Below are 17,769 nucleotides of genomic sequence, written 5' to 3' on the forward strand. Positions count from 1 at the left end.
CCTTTATGCAGCTGGCAAATAACTTCCTTCACTTATGACTATATTTCTCAACTTTCTCCCTGTTTTTGAAGGTGGGTGGTCAGAATAATACATGTTACTCTCTAGTCTGAGTAGCAGGTTTCCATAAAAAGGGAGAAAAGAGCGAAAATAATTCACTTGATTAGATTCTGCTTCAGCCTTTTTCCTCTTACAGAATAACTGCCCTCCTCCTAAGTAATATAATATATACAGTATAATACTTGAAGTATAAAATTCTTCTCTAAATATATCAAAACATAACTTTCATATAGAAATATTAACAATGCTAAGCTATCAATACATTTATACTTTATTGTGTGTTCTTAAACTCTATATTTATATTTAAAAAATAGTAACCTAACAAGCTAATACAAATGCTATTTAAGCACATGCAACACTAGTTTTAATCATAATTAAGAGACAGTAAAAGGTATTTCATAGCTCCCAACCCATCAATTCTTTCATTATTCTATGCTGTACTACCCAGGCCATTTAATCAGTCAGCATTTATTTATTGGGTCGGCAACTAGGTAATTGCGGGTTTCACACATATATAGCTTCAGTTGAATTTTTAGGTTTGCAGACGTAGTACAAATGTAAAACACATTTTGTTATTTGATAGTTGGCTATTCAGCTGTTAATCAGTAAAAAAAGTTTTTTGATCTGTTTTGTAGTTTTCGTTTGGCGTTCGTTGAAAAATGGAAAATCAAAAGGAACATTTTCGTCATATTTTGCTTTTTTATTTCCGCAAAGGAAAAACGCATCGCAAGCTCATAAAAAGTTATGTGCTGTTTATGGTGACGAAGCCTTAAAAGAACGGCAGTGTCAAAATTGGTTTGCCAAATTTCGTTCTGGTGATTTTTCACTCAAAGATGAAAAACGCTCTGGTCGTCCAGTTGAAGTTGATGGCGCCCTAATCAAAGCAATAATCAATTCGGACTGTCACAGTACAACACGTGAGATTGCAGAGAAGCTTCATGTATCACATACATGCATTGAAAATCACTTAAAACAACTTGGCTATGTTCAAAAACTCGATACATGGGTTCCTCACGAACTGAAAGAATCACAGTTAACGCAACGCATTAGCAGCTGCGATTTGCTAAAGAAACGTAATGAAAATGATCCATTTTTAAAACGACTGATAACTGGCGTTGAAAAATGGGTTGTTTACAACAATATCAAGCGGAAAAGATCGTGGAGCAGGCCAGGTGAACCAACTCAAACAATATCAAAAGCTGATATTCATCAAAAGAAGGTTTTGTTATCAGTTTGGTGGGATTACAAAGGAATTGTCTACTTTGAACTCTTACCACCCAACCGAACAATCAATTCTGATGTCTACATTGAACAACTAACGAAATTAAACAATGCAGTTGAAGAAAAGCGGCCCGAATTGACAAATCGAAAAGGTGTTGTATTCCATCATGACAATGCAAGGCCACACACATGTTTGGTCACTCGGCAAAAATTAATGGAGCTTGGTTGGGATGTTTTGCCACATCCACCATATAGTCCTGACCTTGCACCATCTGATTACTTTTTGTTTCGATCTTTACAAAACTCCTTGAATGGTAAAAATTTCAATAATGATGATGATGTCAAATCGTACCTGATTCAGTTTTTTGCTAATAAAAACCAGAAGTTTTTTGAACGTGGGATTATGATGCTGCCTGAAAGATGGCAAAAGGTAATTGATCAAAATGGGCAATACATTACAGAATAAAGTTATTTAGTTCCATGAAAAAAATTTTAAAAATCCGCAATTACTTAGTTGCCGACCCAATACATTAAACAATTTTGGTTGCTAGGTGTACATATGCTGGTGGGAGTGCAGAAAGGTACAGAAAAGGTTGTATTCCTTTACCTCAACTTGTAGGATTGTTATAATTTCCCTGAAGAACTGACATTTAACCTGAGGCCTCTAGTATATATAGAATTAGCAAAGTAGAAGTAAAAAAAGATTAAAGGTAGTACAGGAAACAGAAATCAGTTTATGTGAAGTTTCACACACCATTATAAAGGACTTGAGATTTAACCTAATGGCAATGGGAAGTCACTGAAGAATTCAGCAGGTCAGAGGGATTAGACTCCCAACAGCCATTTAGAAGTTTAGTCTGTACCACCCAAGGTAATTCCATCTTTCTAATCACCTGATATCAGGCTCAGCACCTGCTGTATGCCTCAATGAGGGGAAAAAAGTGATAGAGGTACTTTTAGGACAGATGTCCTCAGTGGCCAGCAAACTCATTCATTGGTCAACAGAGCCAATATCAACAGTACGATTAAAATTTATTTTGAGAGCCAAAAACCAACTTCTGCGCATGAGCCACGACATTCAATTGCACTGTATGTGCGCGCCCACATGTGATATTTTGTGGAAGAGCCACACTCAAGGGGCCAAAGAGCCACATGTGGCTCGTAAGCCGCAGTTTGACAACCACTGTCTTAGCTCCTATGAAATGAGTGGTATACAGTATGTATAGCACTGTACACATTAGGTATTATAAAGATACTAGACGCCCGATGCACAAAGATTCATTCAAGAATGGGCCTTCCTTCCCCTGGTTGCTGGCACCACTTTTGCTCCACCTGGAGCCGCATTTCCGCTCCAGCCCAGAGCAGCCTTTCTGCCTTCCCACTCTGCCCAGAGGCCCAGAGCGGATGGGGTGTTGCGGAACACCTGCATCGTCACCATGGTGACAATGCAAACATCCTCCCCCACCTCAGAGCCTGTGTATGCAAATTAACCCTCCAACTTTGTTGGGTTAATTTGCATAGTCACTCCTGATTGGCTGTAGGTATCACAAAGGTACAGTCAATTAGCATGTTACTTTTTTATTCATGTAGATTTAAAAAGTCATTGTTGCCAAGCCGGTTTGGCTCAGTGGTAGAGCGTCGGTCTGCGGACTGAGCGGTCCCGGGTTCAATTTTGGTCAAGGGCATGTGCATTGGTTGCGGGCACATCCCCAGTAGGGGGTGTGCAGGAGGCAGCTGGTCGATGTTTCTCTCTCGTCGACATTTCTAGCTCTCTCTCTCCCTTCCTCCCTGTAAAAAAATCAATAAAATATATTTTAAAAAATAAAAATAAAAATAAATAAAAAAATATATATTTTAAAAAATAAAAATAAAAAAATAAAAAGTCATTGTCAAGGAATTGGGATGATAATTATTGGGGTAAAGTTTAAATAATAAAAGGCAATAGAATAAGAACTAGTTGAGGCAAACTTTTAAATGCTGTACAAGTTTAACCGTGGGCTAAGATGAAAACTGACGGAGATCTCAAATGCCAACTAATTTTAAATTAAATTTAAAGCTGACTTCAGCATTGGGTATGAAATAAGGAGGGGGGAAAAGGATACTTCAACAAAAGTTATATGCCCAGCTACATGGCTCAGTGATTGAGCATTGACCTATGAACCAGGTCACTATTTGATTCCTGGTCAGGGCACATGCCTAGATTGTGGGCTTAATTCCCAGTGCGGGATGTGCAGGAGGCAGTCGATCAATGATTCTCTCTCATCATTGATGTTTCTATCTTCTCCCTCTCCCTTCCCATCTGAAATCAATAAAAATACATACTTAAAAACTTATAATATTTATACAACCAGTACTATTTATGTATTTTAAAAGCCACTTATTAGAAGAATAAACAGAATGACTGGCTAAAACAAAATTTTTACCTAGGGAAATAGGAAATAAGACTAAAAAGTTAGACTGAATCATTCAAAATATTATGAGACCTAGCTGGTGTGACTTAGCTGGCTGGGCACTGTCCTGTGCACAGGAAGGTTGCTGGTCTAATTCCCAGTCAGAGAAAATGCCCAGGTTGGGGGCTCAACCCCCCATAGAGGGTGTGCAGGAGACAGCTAACTGATGTTCCACTCACATTAATGTTTCTCTCTCTCTCTCAAAATCAATTTTTAAAATATATACCAGTATATCACGAATGACAGAATTAAAAATCCATTGGGAGGGAAGGGGGAGAGTGCATGAAGAGAGGTTTACAATTACATCTTACTACCTAGTAGCAACTTCCAGGCCGCAGTGCAGGAAGAGCCTGACAAAGCCTGTAGCCTCCTGAATTGAGGAGACTAAGAGCAGAGACTAGTGGCCAGTTCTGTAGACCCTAAACTTAAATTCTATGAATCAGACTTCAGATCCTCTTCCCTCCCTATTATGATATTCAGGATTATTCTATGAAATTGTACCTCTAGTTAAGAACAAATACTGACTCATCATTGGTACATGTACAAAAATAATAATTTAATAAAAAATATATATTATTAAAAAAAATACTGACTCATAATAGCAAACCTTTTAACATTTCCACTCTATTCCTCAAGGTAAAAATTTAAAAAATATTCTATTTAAAATGCAACCCTAACAGCACTAATTAATGTAATTCTTGAATATATCTGGTAACTTAAAACTGAGAAAATTATGTATATTTCAGAAAAAAATCTGACTTAACACAATTTAAAAACAGATAAAACTTTGTTTTAATCACCTGAGTATAACTAGGAAGAACAGTATAAAGACTGACATCAACTGGAAATCAGCTGTGGATGGCCTGTGCCATATGCTCAGAAAAGCAAATAAAATACGGCTGAGACCTTGTTAGAGATTCCAGCTGAGGCCTCCAAGTCTCTCCCTCCTCCTTGACATCCCATCTGCTATATAAAACTGATGGACACTGCATCAGAGATGAAGAGAAACCAGGTCATTATCAGGCACTTCACAGGAGCCACTCTGATGGCTCAGCATGGGAAGGTGTAGACATTGGTCATCAAAGTGACAGGGCTTCTTCCCTCAAACTCTTCTGGTACTCAGCTCAGACACTGAATCTGTCCCTGCAATACTCATGTCTCTGGGGAACAACCTGAAAGTGGAAATGACACCCTCAATCTGGAGGAATACCAAGGATCACCTGAAATCCAGACGAAGGCCAGGGTTAGCCAGACTGGTAAGGGCCTGAAAAAACTTTGCATGTGGTCTCAACCCTGCCTGCAGACACAACCCACGATGGTTGGCATGACTGTCTAGGGCAGTGGTTAGCAAATTGTGGCTCACAAGCCACATGCGGCTCTTTGGCCCTTGAGTGTGGCTCTTCCACAAAAATACTACATGCGGGCGCACACATACAGGCGCACACGTACAGTGCAATTGAAACTTCGTGGCCCATGCGCAGAAGTTGGTTTTCGGCTCTAAAAAGAAATTTCAATCGTTGTACTGTTGATATTTGGCTCTGTTGACTAATGAATTCGCTGACCACTGGTATTGGGAAAGACATCCAAGTTCTGATACCTGTCAGCATCGAAAGCTTACTCCAACACCAGCAGGAACTTTAGGCCACTGCTCAAATTACAGAAAAGCCCAGAGACAATGGAACTGAGTGGCAGTTTATCTCCTGAATATCATTCTCTTCAGACCTGATGTAGGACTATCAGGAAACCCCAACCAACCTTACCTTTGATATCTACGTTCCAAGACCAGTAGAACTACAATAAAGTAGCATTTTAGAGAAACTAAAAAAGACTCAAGGTTTTCCCCTAGGAAGCATTTATTTTTCAGATCAGCCTGCAGACTAAAGGGTCATGGGTTCGATTCCAGTCAAGGGCAAATGTCTGGGTTATGGGCTCCATCCTCAGTATGGGGTGTGCAGAGGCAGCCGACCAATGATTCTCATCATTGATGTTTCCTCTCTATCCCCCCCTCTCTCTGAAATCAATAAAAATATATCTATAAAAGTAATAAGAAAAAAAAAAAAAACTTCATCGATATTTTTTAAAATATATTTTATTTATTTTTTTACAGAGAGAGAGAGAGAGGAATAGAGTTAGAAACATTGATGAAAGAGAATCATTGATCAGCTGCCTCTTGCATACCCCCTACTGAGGATGTGCCCACAACAAATGTACATGCCCTTGACCAGAATCGAACCTGGGACCTTTCTGTCCGCAGGCCAACGCTCTATTCACTGAGCCAAACTCATTTCTGCAATATTATTCTTAAAAGACAATTTCTGAGACATAGAACAAAAGATCAGAGGGTACATCATTTTCTATAAGTCAAAGGAATATTTTAAAGAAGGCATACATACCACAATATACCTTAAAAAATAAAATTTTGGAAAAAAAAATTTGAAACTCACAAGTTGAAAAAAACTTTTGTGATTTTAAAAAAGAGCCCACACCCATCTCCAGAGATTCTGATTTAATGTTTTTATTAAGGGAAAAATAGTAATTCAGAAGCTCAGTCATGATTGAGAGAGTTGTACTAATGGCACATCAGGTCACTCTTGTTTTCTAATGTATAAGCTAGAACACCAAAGTATTTATTTAAAAGAATAAGATCCAGCCGGGACTGGTTTGGCTCAGTGGATAGAGCATCGGCCTGTGGACTGAAAGGTCCCGAGTTCGATTCCGGTCAAGGGCAGGTACCTTGGTTGCGGGCACATCCCCAGTAGGGGGTGTGCAAGAGGCAGCTGGTCAATGTTACTCTCTCATTGATGTTTCTAACTCTCTGTCCCTCTCAATTCCTCTCTGTGTAAAATCAATAAAATATATATTTAAGTAAATTAATTAATTAATTAGTTAATTAAATAAATAAATAAAATAAAATAAAATAAGATCCAGAATTAAATAAAATAAAATAATAAGATCCAGCCCAGCCGATGTGGCTCAGTGGTTGAGCATCGTTGCCTATAAGCCAGGAAATCACAGTTAGACTCCAGGTCAGGGCATATGCGGGGTTGTGGGTTCGATCCCTGATGTGGGGCATGCAGGAGGCAGCTGATCAATGATTCTCTCTCATCACTGATGTTTCTCTTTCTCCCTCTCCCTTCCTCTCGGAAAAAAAATAAATCCAAATACTACTGCAACTAAGGCTTACAACAGTGTATTTTTCATTAGAATTTGTTTAAAACAGCCGAAACCAGTTTGGCTCAGTGGATAGAGCGTCGGCCTGTGGACTGGAAGGTCCCGGGTTCGATTCCAGACAAGGGCATGTACCTTGGTTGTGGGCACATCCCCAGTGGGGGGTGTGCAAGAAGCAGCTGATCAATGATTCTCTCTCATCAATGTTTCTAGCTCTCATCACTCTCCCTTCCTCTCTGTAAAAAATCAATAAAATATATTAAAAATAAATAACTGTTTAATAAATGAATAAGATCTTAAATCATATTCTACCCATTGTAAAAATATAACATTTTAATGTGATCTTATGAATTGGATCAATTATGAAGTAACTTGAACTATAAAAGTATTTAAAACGGCCGAAACCGGTTTGGCTCAATGGATAGAGCGTCGGCTTGGGGACTGAAAGGTCCCGAGTTCTATTCCGGTCAAGGGCATGAACCTTGATTGTAGGCATATCCCCAGTAGGGGATGTGCAAGAGGCAGCTGATTGATGACTCTCTCTCATCGATGTTTCTAACTATCCCTCTCCCTTCCTCTCTACACAAAATCAATAAAATATATTTACAAGTATTTAAAACAAAACTAGTTTACCTATTATCCTATATATTGATAATAAAAGGGAATATGCAAACTGACTAAATAGCAGAATGACCGGTCGCTATGACGCACACTAACCACCAGGGGTTAGACGCAGGAGCTTCCCCCTAGTGGTCAGTGCACTCCCACAGGGGGGGTGCCACTCAGCCAGAAGCCTCTCCTGCCTCTGTGGCAGCACTAAGGATGTCCAACTGAGGGACCAGCCCCTGCCAAGTGCACAAGTTTCATGCACTGGGCCTCTAGTATTTAAACATTACTTAGTTCACACACAAAAATTAAAAAACTGTACACATTTTCAGGAAAAGACATTTTCCAACTAATGTTTACCAGCACATAATGGGAACTTCTCATCACTGAATAGACAGACATGAATCAATATGATCCCTTATAAATGCTCATATAACAGTATTCCATTGCCGATGTCGTTTTTCTTTAATTTCACATAAAGTCAGGCAAACATTTAGCCATTTATTGAACAGAAAACATACCCAAAAAAATAGAATGAAGATCAACTAACTGTATAGTTACCAGATCCATATAAGTCATATTGTTTATAAAACTGATTTAGAAATTTCCCTACTAAACACATAATGGATACACAAATATTTTTTATTTTACAGACTATTTATATTTCTAAGTAATTTTGATATTAAACACTGTACTGCAATTTCACAATAGAAACTAAATAAATTAGGAGTTTCTAAGTGGAAAAAAATCAACAATAGCAAGCACACACGCACGCGTGCGTGCAAAAAGATCTTTCTTTTAGGCAGTAGATATGTTTAAAACATTAGTTAAGACTTTATCATTCAGACTATACTTCTGGATATCTTCATTTTTATCATTTTACTTCTTGTTACAGGGATTTTGTTATATGAATCACATTCTCTCACAGAACTCCTAGTTCATTCACTTCTCATTAGAGTATGTGTGTGCTAGAAGGGGGTGTTTTATGAGGAGGTGGAACCTTCCATAATTAAAAAAAAGACTGCCATGTTTTAAGATGATCATGTGGGACAGGGTTTGTAAAGAAATTTGCACAGTGACTAAGACATGGTAAACATGTGATGAATATTATCATATACTTATTTTATATAATAAACCTGTGAATAACAAAACATTTCTAAAATCAAGGCCAAAGAAGGACATGTGAAGAACCTTCAGATCACTAGTGATCTTTACAGAATCACTGCACCAAAGCAGATTTAAACTGTTTTGAAAAGTTGACAACACTAGTGCAAGGAAGTAAAGTTATCTAAGTCCTGGCCCGTGCTGCTCAGTGGAAAGACCATCAGCCCATGCGCTGAAGGTTTTCCAGTTCGATTCCTGGTCAACAACATATACACCTGGCTTGTGGTTCACTCCTGCCCCCCGTAAGGGGGTGTGCTGGAAGCAACCAGTGGATGTTTCTCCCTCTCTCTCTTTTCTCCTCCTCGGTCACTCCCTCCTACACTCTCTGAAAGGCAAAGGAAAAAATATCCTCAGGTGAGGATTAACAAAAACAACAAAAAAGTTATCATGCAAAAGATACAGGCAAAAATTCAACTCATATCAGTTATTTTTTTACTTCTCAAAATTCCTAGTACTAGTAAAAATGTTGGTGATGGATTAGTTCCACAATGATCAAATGAAGAGGTGCCAAGCAGTGTTTGTTTAGAAAGTCCATCTGCTTCAAGCAAATATTAAAACATACAACCTGAAGCAGTTACAGATAGGGTGACAGAAGTGTGAAAAGACAAAAATATTTCTTTAAAACCAATGGTGAAAATAAGAATGTTCACACTATGTAGTTCAATTACATATATTCTTCATCAAATATTAATAAGTAATGCTAGGCAGTTGCCAGGGGCTGGAGAGAGGACATGGGGAGTTAAGTGTTTAATGGATATGGAGTTTCTGTTTTATAAGATGAACAGAGTTATGGAGATGAATGGTGGTTATGGCTGCACAGTAATGTTAATGTATTTAATTATCGCTGAACTGTCCACCTGAATAATGTTAAGTTGGCAAATTTTATGTTACGCACATTTTACCAATTTTAAAAAGTTAAAGTAATCATAGAAAGATCCTTAAAATTGCTTCAAGTAAATGAGACCCAAGAAATATAACAAATGTTTATTTTCTAACCTGAGATAACTAAAAAGGAAAAAGAGATTCAGAGGTTTGCTACGACAGTCAAACTCAAACTATTAAGACAATAATTTCAGAGCTTCACACCTTTCCACATTAAAGTCTAAGTAACACTGAATTTGTCTCAAATGAATTTATTCCATAGTCATTTGAGTCGATAACCCTATAGTATTATTACTATTATTTTCCAGACAAGGAAACTGACACCAGGCATGACAAGTTTAAGTAATTTGTCCAAGATCACTTTGCTAATATAAAAGAGGTGAGATTCAAACCCAAGCCATCTAGCCTCCACTTATGCTACTTCTCTAATGGGGGGGAGGGGGGGAATCTACAACGTGAAGTCCAAATTAAGGTTTTCAAACAGTAAAAAGTTTTTAACTATCATTAAGTCTGACTATCCATTTTCTCCTTAATGTTTTTTTCTAGATATACTCTGCTTGTTTTTCCATGTGTAATTCAACTGAAAAATACAGTAAGTAAAAAAATCTGAAGCCAGAGGTTTAGGGCTCTAAGTAGTGTTAGACTGCATTTGATACTTCCATTGGAAATGTTAAAATTCTTAATTAGCTTCATTTAGTTGTCTCAGGTAAGGTATGCATGCCAAAGGTAGAAAGATTTCTATTATAGACTATCTGAACAACCCTTAAAGGAAAAGGGGATAGGGTTACAAAAGGGTGAGAGTTCAAACACACACATGTCAATTCATAGAAACATGCAAGATGACATCCACTTAAAGTACCAAGGTAATGATATCCTAGGAATATTTAATATGAACTAAGGAGCTGAATTTTAACATTTAAATTTATATTGACTTTTCTTTGGAAAGCTGAAGGCACTTATATGCATTTTTTAAACACCGTGTAACAGGTAACTGCAAAAATAAGTCACCCAAGTACAGAATGTAAAAGGGACATTCAGTTTTCATATGAAAAACAACTAGGACAAAAAAAGTACAAGCAAAAAATAAAAATCCTGTTAATCACCAGTAGAGTTAAGAAAAAATTTTATTGACTGTCATAATCACATCCCCTATCTTCTAATCCTTTATTCTCTAACCTGACCATCTTATAAAGAAGAGTCCAACAAAATAATGACTGTACCCAGCACTAATTAGCCAAAGACAAGAAAAGTTACACACCTGTACAAAACTCGTATTTCTTTTTAATCCTTATCCGAAAATGTTTATTATTTTGAGAGAGAGAGAGAGAGAGAGAAACATCAATTGGTTGCCTCCCATAAGCATCTGGACTGGGGTCAAACCCAGAACTTAGATATGTGCCCTGAACTGGGAACCCAAACTAAAACCTTTTGGTTTATGGAAGGACACTCCAACCAACTGAGCCACTCTGCCAGGGCCAAAACTCATATTTTATCTCCTGTTTTGTGTACAAATTAGAATTCCAAATAATCAAAGGTGACTTTGCTAACCAGAAAGCATTGAAATTCCTCAAGTACAACCAAGACTACCTGATACCCTGGTTAACTTCTGACCATTAATTAATAAATGACCCCAAACCCCCAAAAGGTTATGTATGCATCCCATAATCACTATGCTACAACTATTATATCTTTTCAGTTTAAAAGAAAATAAGTAAATGTTGTACTCTGTGCCTTTCAACGGGCAGATTAAATTATTTTCAAGCAAGCTCTTGCCTCCATGGATAGGGCCTACTATAGGATGCAGAACGCCTGGGTGAGGCAGACCAGAGGGCCCAGAACTGACACCTCAGAGTCAGGTGGCCCTCTCCAACCATCAGGCACTGGTCCTTGCACAGGCTACCTGGGTACCCGCTTTAAGCTCACAGACACACTAGAAAGAGATATAGAAACATCAACGAGGAGAGAGAATCATTGATTGGCTACCACCTGCATGTGCCCCACTGGGGATGAAGCGCTCAACCCACACTGAGCCACTCCTGCCAGTTCTCTTCTCCATATTTATGAGTATTTGTTTTGTTTGTTCATTTATTTTGTTCGTTAAATTTCACACCTAAGTGAAAAGTATGGTATTTATTTTTTTCTCTGCTAACTTATTTCACTTAGTATAATACCTTCTAGGCCCGTGTGTGTGTGTGTGTGTGTGTGTGTGTGTGTGTATACACACACACACACACACACACACACGGACATACCATATGTAACACAGGGTATCACATGCCCACACTAGGTACTATTCGGACACCAAACACAACACAGGGCACCATGGTACCACGTGCACACTGGGCACCATGTCCACACTGAGTATCACGAACACGGCATACAACACAGCGGGCACCCTGGACACACCGGGCATGACGAGCAAGACGTGTTAACACCACCAGGTGCCATGCACAATCGGGGACTCTGCGTTCGTGCCCACACTCATTACCACCAGGCACACCCCCGGGGCCAGGCCCACACGGCAAAGCGCCTTCACAGCTGGTCCAGGAGAGGCGTGGGGGGCAGTCCACGCGCAACCTGGGTCCCCGCGACGCTCCAGGAGCCCCCCGCCCGGCACAGGCTCTCTGGACGCCCCTAGAAGCGGTGAACCCCCTCTTTCCCCCTCCACCCCCCCGCAAGCAGTCCCGGGGCCTGAAGGGCCTGCAGAGGCGGCGAACGCAGCGCTGACCCCAACCGCGGGGGACGCGGACTCAGCCTCGCCTGGATCTCGGGGGACCACCAGCCCGGCCTCGGACGTGGCTCCCAAAACACGAACGGCGCCTGCAAACGCCCCCTCCCGCCCTCCTCGCCCTCACAGGGCCGCGTCCTGAGGACCTCAAAGCGCGGCCGCGGGCCCCAAGGCCTGGCCGCTCGAGGAGGGAGGACCAGGAGGGCGACGCTCAGCCGACATCCCGGCTTCCCCGCCCGACTAGGCCCCGCGCCGTCTCCTCGCTCCGGGCCTTCCCCCCGGGCCTTCCCTCCCGGCCCCCCGCAGGCGGAGGGGCGCCGGCGGGACCCCCGCAGGCCCGGGCCCGCCGCACACAAAGCTGCGCGAGCGACTCGGGCCCATTGGCGAGAGGGCGAGCGGCGCTCACACCCGCCCGGAGCGCGGAGAGGCTGCAGCCCGGCCCGGGCTCCACAAAGCTCGGCGCCGACGCCACGGCCGCCCCCGCCCGCCCGCCCGCGCCCCGATCCCCGCGCCCCGGCCCCCGTGCCAGCCGCACAGCCTTCCTACCATTATGCTCCGGCCCAGGCCTCCGCCGCGGCGCCCGCCGCCCTCCCCTCCGCACCGGCCCCGCCGCCGCCGCCGCCTCCCCGCGGGTCTGGGCCGCGGGCGCGGGGGGGCGGGAAAGGGGGGCCGCCGGCCTCCGCCTCCGCCTCCGCCCCCGCGGACTCGCCCTCCCGGCTCTCCCCCGCCCTCCGCCCCGGCTCCGCGGGCCCAGCCTCCGGCCGGCACTCCCCGCCGCCCTCCTTCCGCGCGCCCGGCCTTCCCCTCCCCACGGCGTCTCCCCGGCTCCGCGGGCCGGGCCTCCCCGGCGTCGCCCCGCCGCCGCCCTCCTCCCCGGTTCCCAGGGCCAGGCCGGGCCGCGCGCGCTCCCCGGCGCCTCCCGCCGCCGCCGCCGGCCGCCCGGCGCTTCAGGGCGCCATGTTTACAGCCCGCACCGCGGCGAGCGCGAGCCGGGCCCGGGAGGCGCGGCGGCCGGGGGGTGCCGGCAGGGCCAGGGTTGGGGGGACGCGGAGGCCCCGCCGCCGCACTTACGGGGTCTCCTTGCCGAGCGGCGGGCCCGGGCGGGGCGGGAAGTTGGGGCGCCGCCGCCGCCGGGAAAGTTTCCGTCCTGCGAGGACGCGGCGCTGCTCACATGGCGGCGTGTGCGCGGGCGGGCGGCCGCTCCGGGCCGCCTCCTCCGCCTCCGCCCGCCCCCGGGCTTTATTGTGCGGCGCGGGCCGCGCGGCGCGCTGGGCTCGGGCTCCCTCCCCGGGGCGGCCGGCGGCGCGGTGCACGCCCACACCCACCTTCCCTGCGTCCGGTCCGCCGCGCCGCCGCCGGGGTCGGCTCCAGCATATTCTCCGGCGCCGCACGGGCGCTCGGCGGCCCCACACGTGGAGGCGACGTACGTGCCGGCGCGCGGGCGCGGAGCGGGCGGCGCACAAAGGTCCCGGCCGCATTGTTCCCGCGGCCGCCCCGGCCCGGGGCTTGTTTCACCGCGTGCAGCGAGCCGGACTGCGGAGCCTTTGCGCGAGGCATTCATTTTTTTTGTGGTGGTGGTGGTTGTTGCGTTAACCACATTGGGAAAGTGGTTTTAGGATCTTTGCAATTCTGTCCTCAAAGAGGATGGCGGGGCTAAGTCCCCGTTCTGTACACACACGCACATAGGACTTCGAAAGAGAACAGGGACCACCCATTGTCCGTGAGACAAAAACACTGCAAATGTGCGCCGAAAGGACGAGGCTGGCTTTCTTAGTTTGTCCTTGGAGATTTAACCAGAGGGGATCCCCCAATATATGGTTTAAGAAAGTCTCAGAGATAAGCCTACTTTTGCAGGTTCTACACATTTCCACCACCTCCCTCTCAACAAAACAAAACAAAAACACCTTTCTTTCTCCACTAGGAGTTGGGATGGAAAGCCGATTATCAGCCAAAATTTCTTGCTCTGATTCTCACGGGGCATAGGTACCTGAAAATCACTGGGAAGAGTCTGTCCACGTAATGTTGGGATTATAATCCAATTTATCGATCTTTATTTTTTTTTTCATAGCTGGTCTCTAAGACTCAGAATTTAGAAATAATGGGTGATGTTTGAATAGGTGTTCCATGGTGTACACCAGTCAAAAAAAAAAAAAAGCAGTTATTCAGCCATCGATAGCCCTAGTTCTGATACATCACAAAGAGTTTTTGGTTATCTCAAGGAACATCACAAAATTATTTTATTTTTTCAGATAAATAAAATACAGCAGATGGATTAAAGGGTTTCAGATAAAATCAAGCTAGATAGGTCTGATTTGAGTGCTGGACCAGGAATTCTAACAATAAACAGCTTTAAGCACATCACCCTTTTTTAAAGTCGTCTATAAAACAAGACTGTCTGGCTCCACATGATTTCACTGTGGCAACATCGTCTATGCATAAAAGAAAGCTTACCTTTTAGGGGAAAAGTGACTGCATAACTCTATCTCAGGAAGATGCAAAGTTTGTCCCCTGCTTCCAGCACATACTTCCCCTACTCATTCTTCAGTTTCTGTTCACGTGTTACTCTTTTCCAAAAAGGACCTTTGTGAGCCCCCATTGTAAATTGGCCCTGTCTGTTTTTCTCCATAACACAAAATTGTTTGTAATGATATGTTTACTTTAGCGTTTAGAAACTGATGGGAGAGTTTGTTCTGCATAGCATGTCCAGGCTTCCAATAAACGTGTTAAATGGAGAAATGCCACAGATAAAATTGGTGGTCTCATTGTACTTGACAGAGCACTGTCTAGATATTAGTGTTTTGCCCTTAAATAACCCAATACCCGTAGCTCTGTCACTCAAGCATTGTAGTCCTTCTAAATGCATATTAATTAAAACCACATGTTAATTAGATGATGCTATACTTAGGCTAATAGTTCAAGGCTGTGGAGTAAAGATCTTAGAAATGGCAGTTCCCCAAGCCCTGGGAGAAGCCATGTAATGTTCTTCCTGCTCGCTGGGTGCGTGTGTGTGGGTGTGTTCATAAAACAGAAGAGGTATACATACCTGAGTGTTTTTGAAGCACATTAGTGCACTTTCCTCCTTTGCACATCCATGCATGAAGTCCCTAGGGCATTCATGTACCTTGGAGGGCATTAGGATGGTCAGCGCAAGAATGTACATAGAAGGAAAATTAATATTAAGGTGCTGACACTCCAAATAGGAAATTTTAATCTGCAAGACAATTGGATTGCAAACATAGCTTTGTTGAGAGATAACACAATTCTCTAAATTATTTTCTTTTTCATTTTCAACGTATTTAGAAACAGGTCTGGTGTAGCAGACCACTGACCTTCAGCACTCAGGATCGGACTGAGGATAAAGTTAAAGAAGAAAGGAGACAGAAAGCTGGTAGTGAGGTGTGTAACTACCCATGGTTAGGCACTTTTGCCAAATACTTGGAACTCAGAAATATTTGGCATTCAGAACTAGTTGATGAATTAACGGATGCTGCTCATCACAATGTTATGTAATATCAACAAAATCAAATGGAAATAAGATAAAAATCCAACATTAGAGACTGACAGTCGAAAAGGAATATTAAATTACATATGCATATGATTTCCATTTTGTTAAATATTATTAGGAAGAAAATGACAACAATGTATATTTCTTTGGGTTACAGGCATTTTTTAAAAAAAATCTTTGTTCATAATCAGGTAAAAGATTACTTACTAGTAATTAGCCTACAAGACTGGTTGTTTCCTGTATACAGAACGGTACCATGTAGGTATCCCTTTCTTGAAGGAATATATAACTATAAAATTAAGTCATATAGAATCTTATTTTCCAAAGACTTCTTGATTTGGTATATAGAGAGATTTATGGCTGCAATCTATACATAGTTCACATCCCAAAATTTATATAAAAAGCCCCAAAATATAACTTTTGGGCAATCAAAGCTAATAAAAATAAATGTAAGCTATATGTAGGTAGTTGTCATAGTAGCAGCTCACCACACACATACACACACACACACTCGCACTCACACACTCGCACAAATGTTTACAAATGTATTACTTATCAATGAGGATAAACTGTCCTGTAAAGTGAATTTAAGTAATTATTACCTTCCATTCACTATATTGTCACAAAAACAAGCAATGAAATCTTATCTGTATACTCCTTGTACAAAACAGATAAAGATCAAGGGAGTGTCCTTCAGAGACAGCGCCTGTGACCTCGGAGAAACCCACGGCTCCGTAGCACCCACTCTGGAATCCACCATTCCAAAACAGGAGAATCAGGAAGTAAAGCTGTGTCTGTGTGCCATACTATAAAACGCATAGTTTTGCGCTGTAAGATATTACCACAAATGGCTGTCGGTGAGTGTGAATCCAAAGGTGCCCCCGTGGACTTACACTCACATGCAGGGGCATCCTCTTCCCTCATTCACTTTCAAATGTGTTTCCTGATGTGGGAGAGCAGGAGGGATTCAAACTCATATCCATGGGGATGTGCGGCCCAGTATGAATGTCCTCTCTTATGTGACAGCCCCCCCCCCTTCACTCACTCTTTCTCTCCCCCCCCCTCTCTCTCTCTCACACACACACACACACACACACACACACACACACAGAATAAAAAACCCTGTTTAATAAAAGAAAGAGATTGAAGTGAGCAGTCACTACAGAGTGCATAGTGATAATGCCTCAGAGGTGGATAAAATGTTTCCTAGGACTGCACTTCTGCTTTACAGATTTCTTTTGATTTTATTCCATATCTTTTTTACTTCTGATTAGATTTCCCATAATCTTTTGTATTAGATATTGGTATTTTTAGGTATGAATATAGTTTCCCCCTATTTTCCCTAAAGATAAATTGCTATTCTGGTCTTAAATTGCCATTAATTAGTTTAGCTAGTGTGGCTTAGCTTCCAAGTGTCCAGTCCCCTGTGGATGATGAAAAATCATGTTTTGAAGAACGTTGTGGACCAAACCTTGTAAGGTCAATGGCCCGTTCACCAAAGCTGCCATCCTTTGTGGCTAAGCCTGAAGCACGCACTGTGGCACATTTTAGTTTTAAAAATGCTCCCAGTATAAAGTAAGAGCTCTCTTTTAAGGGAGTGCTGGAGGAAGGCCTGGGCCTGGGCAGGAGGCGCAGGAGGAGCAGGCGCGACTCCCCCACTGCCTGCGTGTCTCCCTCGGACAGTGCTCCTCAGGCAGGCCCGGTCCTCCTGCCCAGACCAGGCATTTCTCCAGCACTCCCTGCCCGGGACTCCTTCAACTCGCCCCTGGTTTTGTCTGTGAATGTACAGTGCCTATGGGAAGGATGACCTACCACACCTGGTAATATGTTCAGAACACTTATTTTATTTTATTTTCCTTTAAAATAAGCCTTCACTGAATATATCAACAAGGTACTGTATTGTGAAGAGTGAATTTGTAGTTAACAAAGTGTGTGATAGGTCTCTTGCAGTCCCTTGTCGGCAAGAACGCATGAGAACAGAAGCAAAT

The 17,769-nt window shown here is 43.0% G+C and overlaps 1 protein-coding gene across 28 annotated transcripts in view; it reads right to left on the reverse strand.

The window, feature by feature from the left end:
- Window positions 1-13,737, reverse strand: part of ZMYND11 (zinc finger MYND-type containing 11) — a 109,235-nt gene extending 95,498 nt beyond the window's left edge. For 21 of the 28 annotated variants that reach the window (XM_045588944.1, XM_036408796.2, XM_045588925.1 and 18 more), the window contains exon 1: window positions 13,348-13,479. The gene's annotated coding sequence lies outside the window, so the exon portion shown is untranslated. Of the gene's footprint in view, window positions 1-12,822; window positions 12,929-13,347; window positions 13,480-13,601 lie in introns of those variants that run through there. The other 7 variants (XM_036408802.2, XM_036408771.2, XM_036408765.2 and 4 more) reach the window with 2 other exon arrangements.
- Window positions 13,738-17,769: the final 4,032 nt, after the last annotated feature.

Source organism: Pipistrellus kuhlii, unplaced genomic scaffold (genome assembly GCF_014108245.1).
Source record: "Pipistrellus kuhlii isolate mPipKuh1 unplaced genomic scaffold, mPipKuh1.p scaffold_m20_p_1, whole genome shotgun sequence".
NCBI classification, from domain to species: Eukaryota; Metazoa; Chordata; class Mammalia; order Chiroptera; family Vespertilionidae; genus Pipistrellus; species Pipistrellus kuhlii.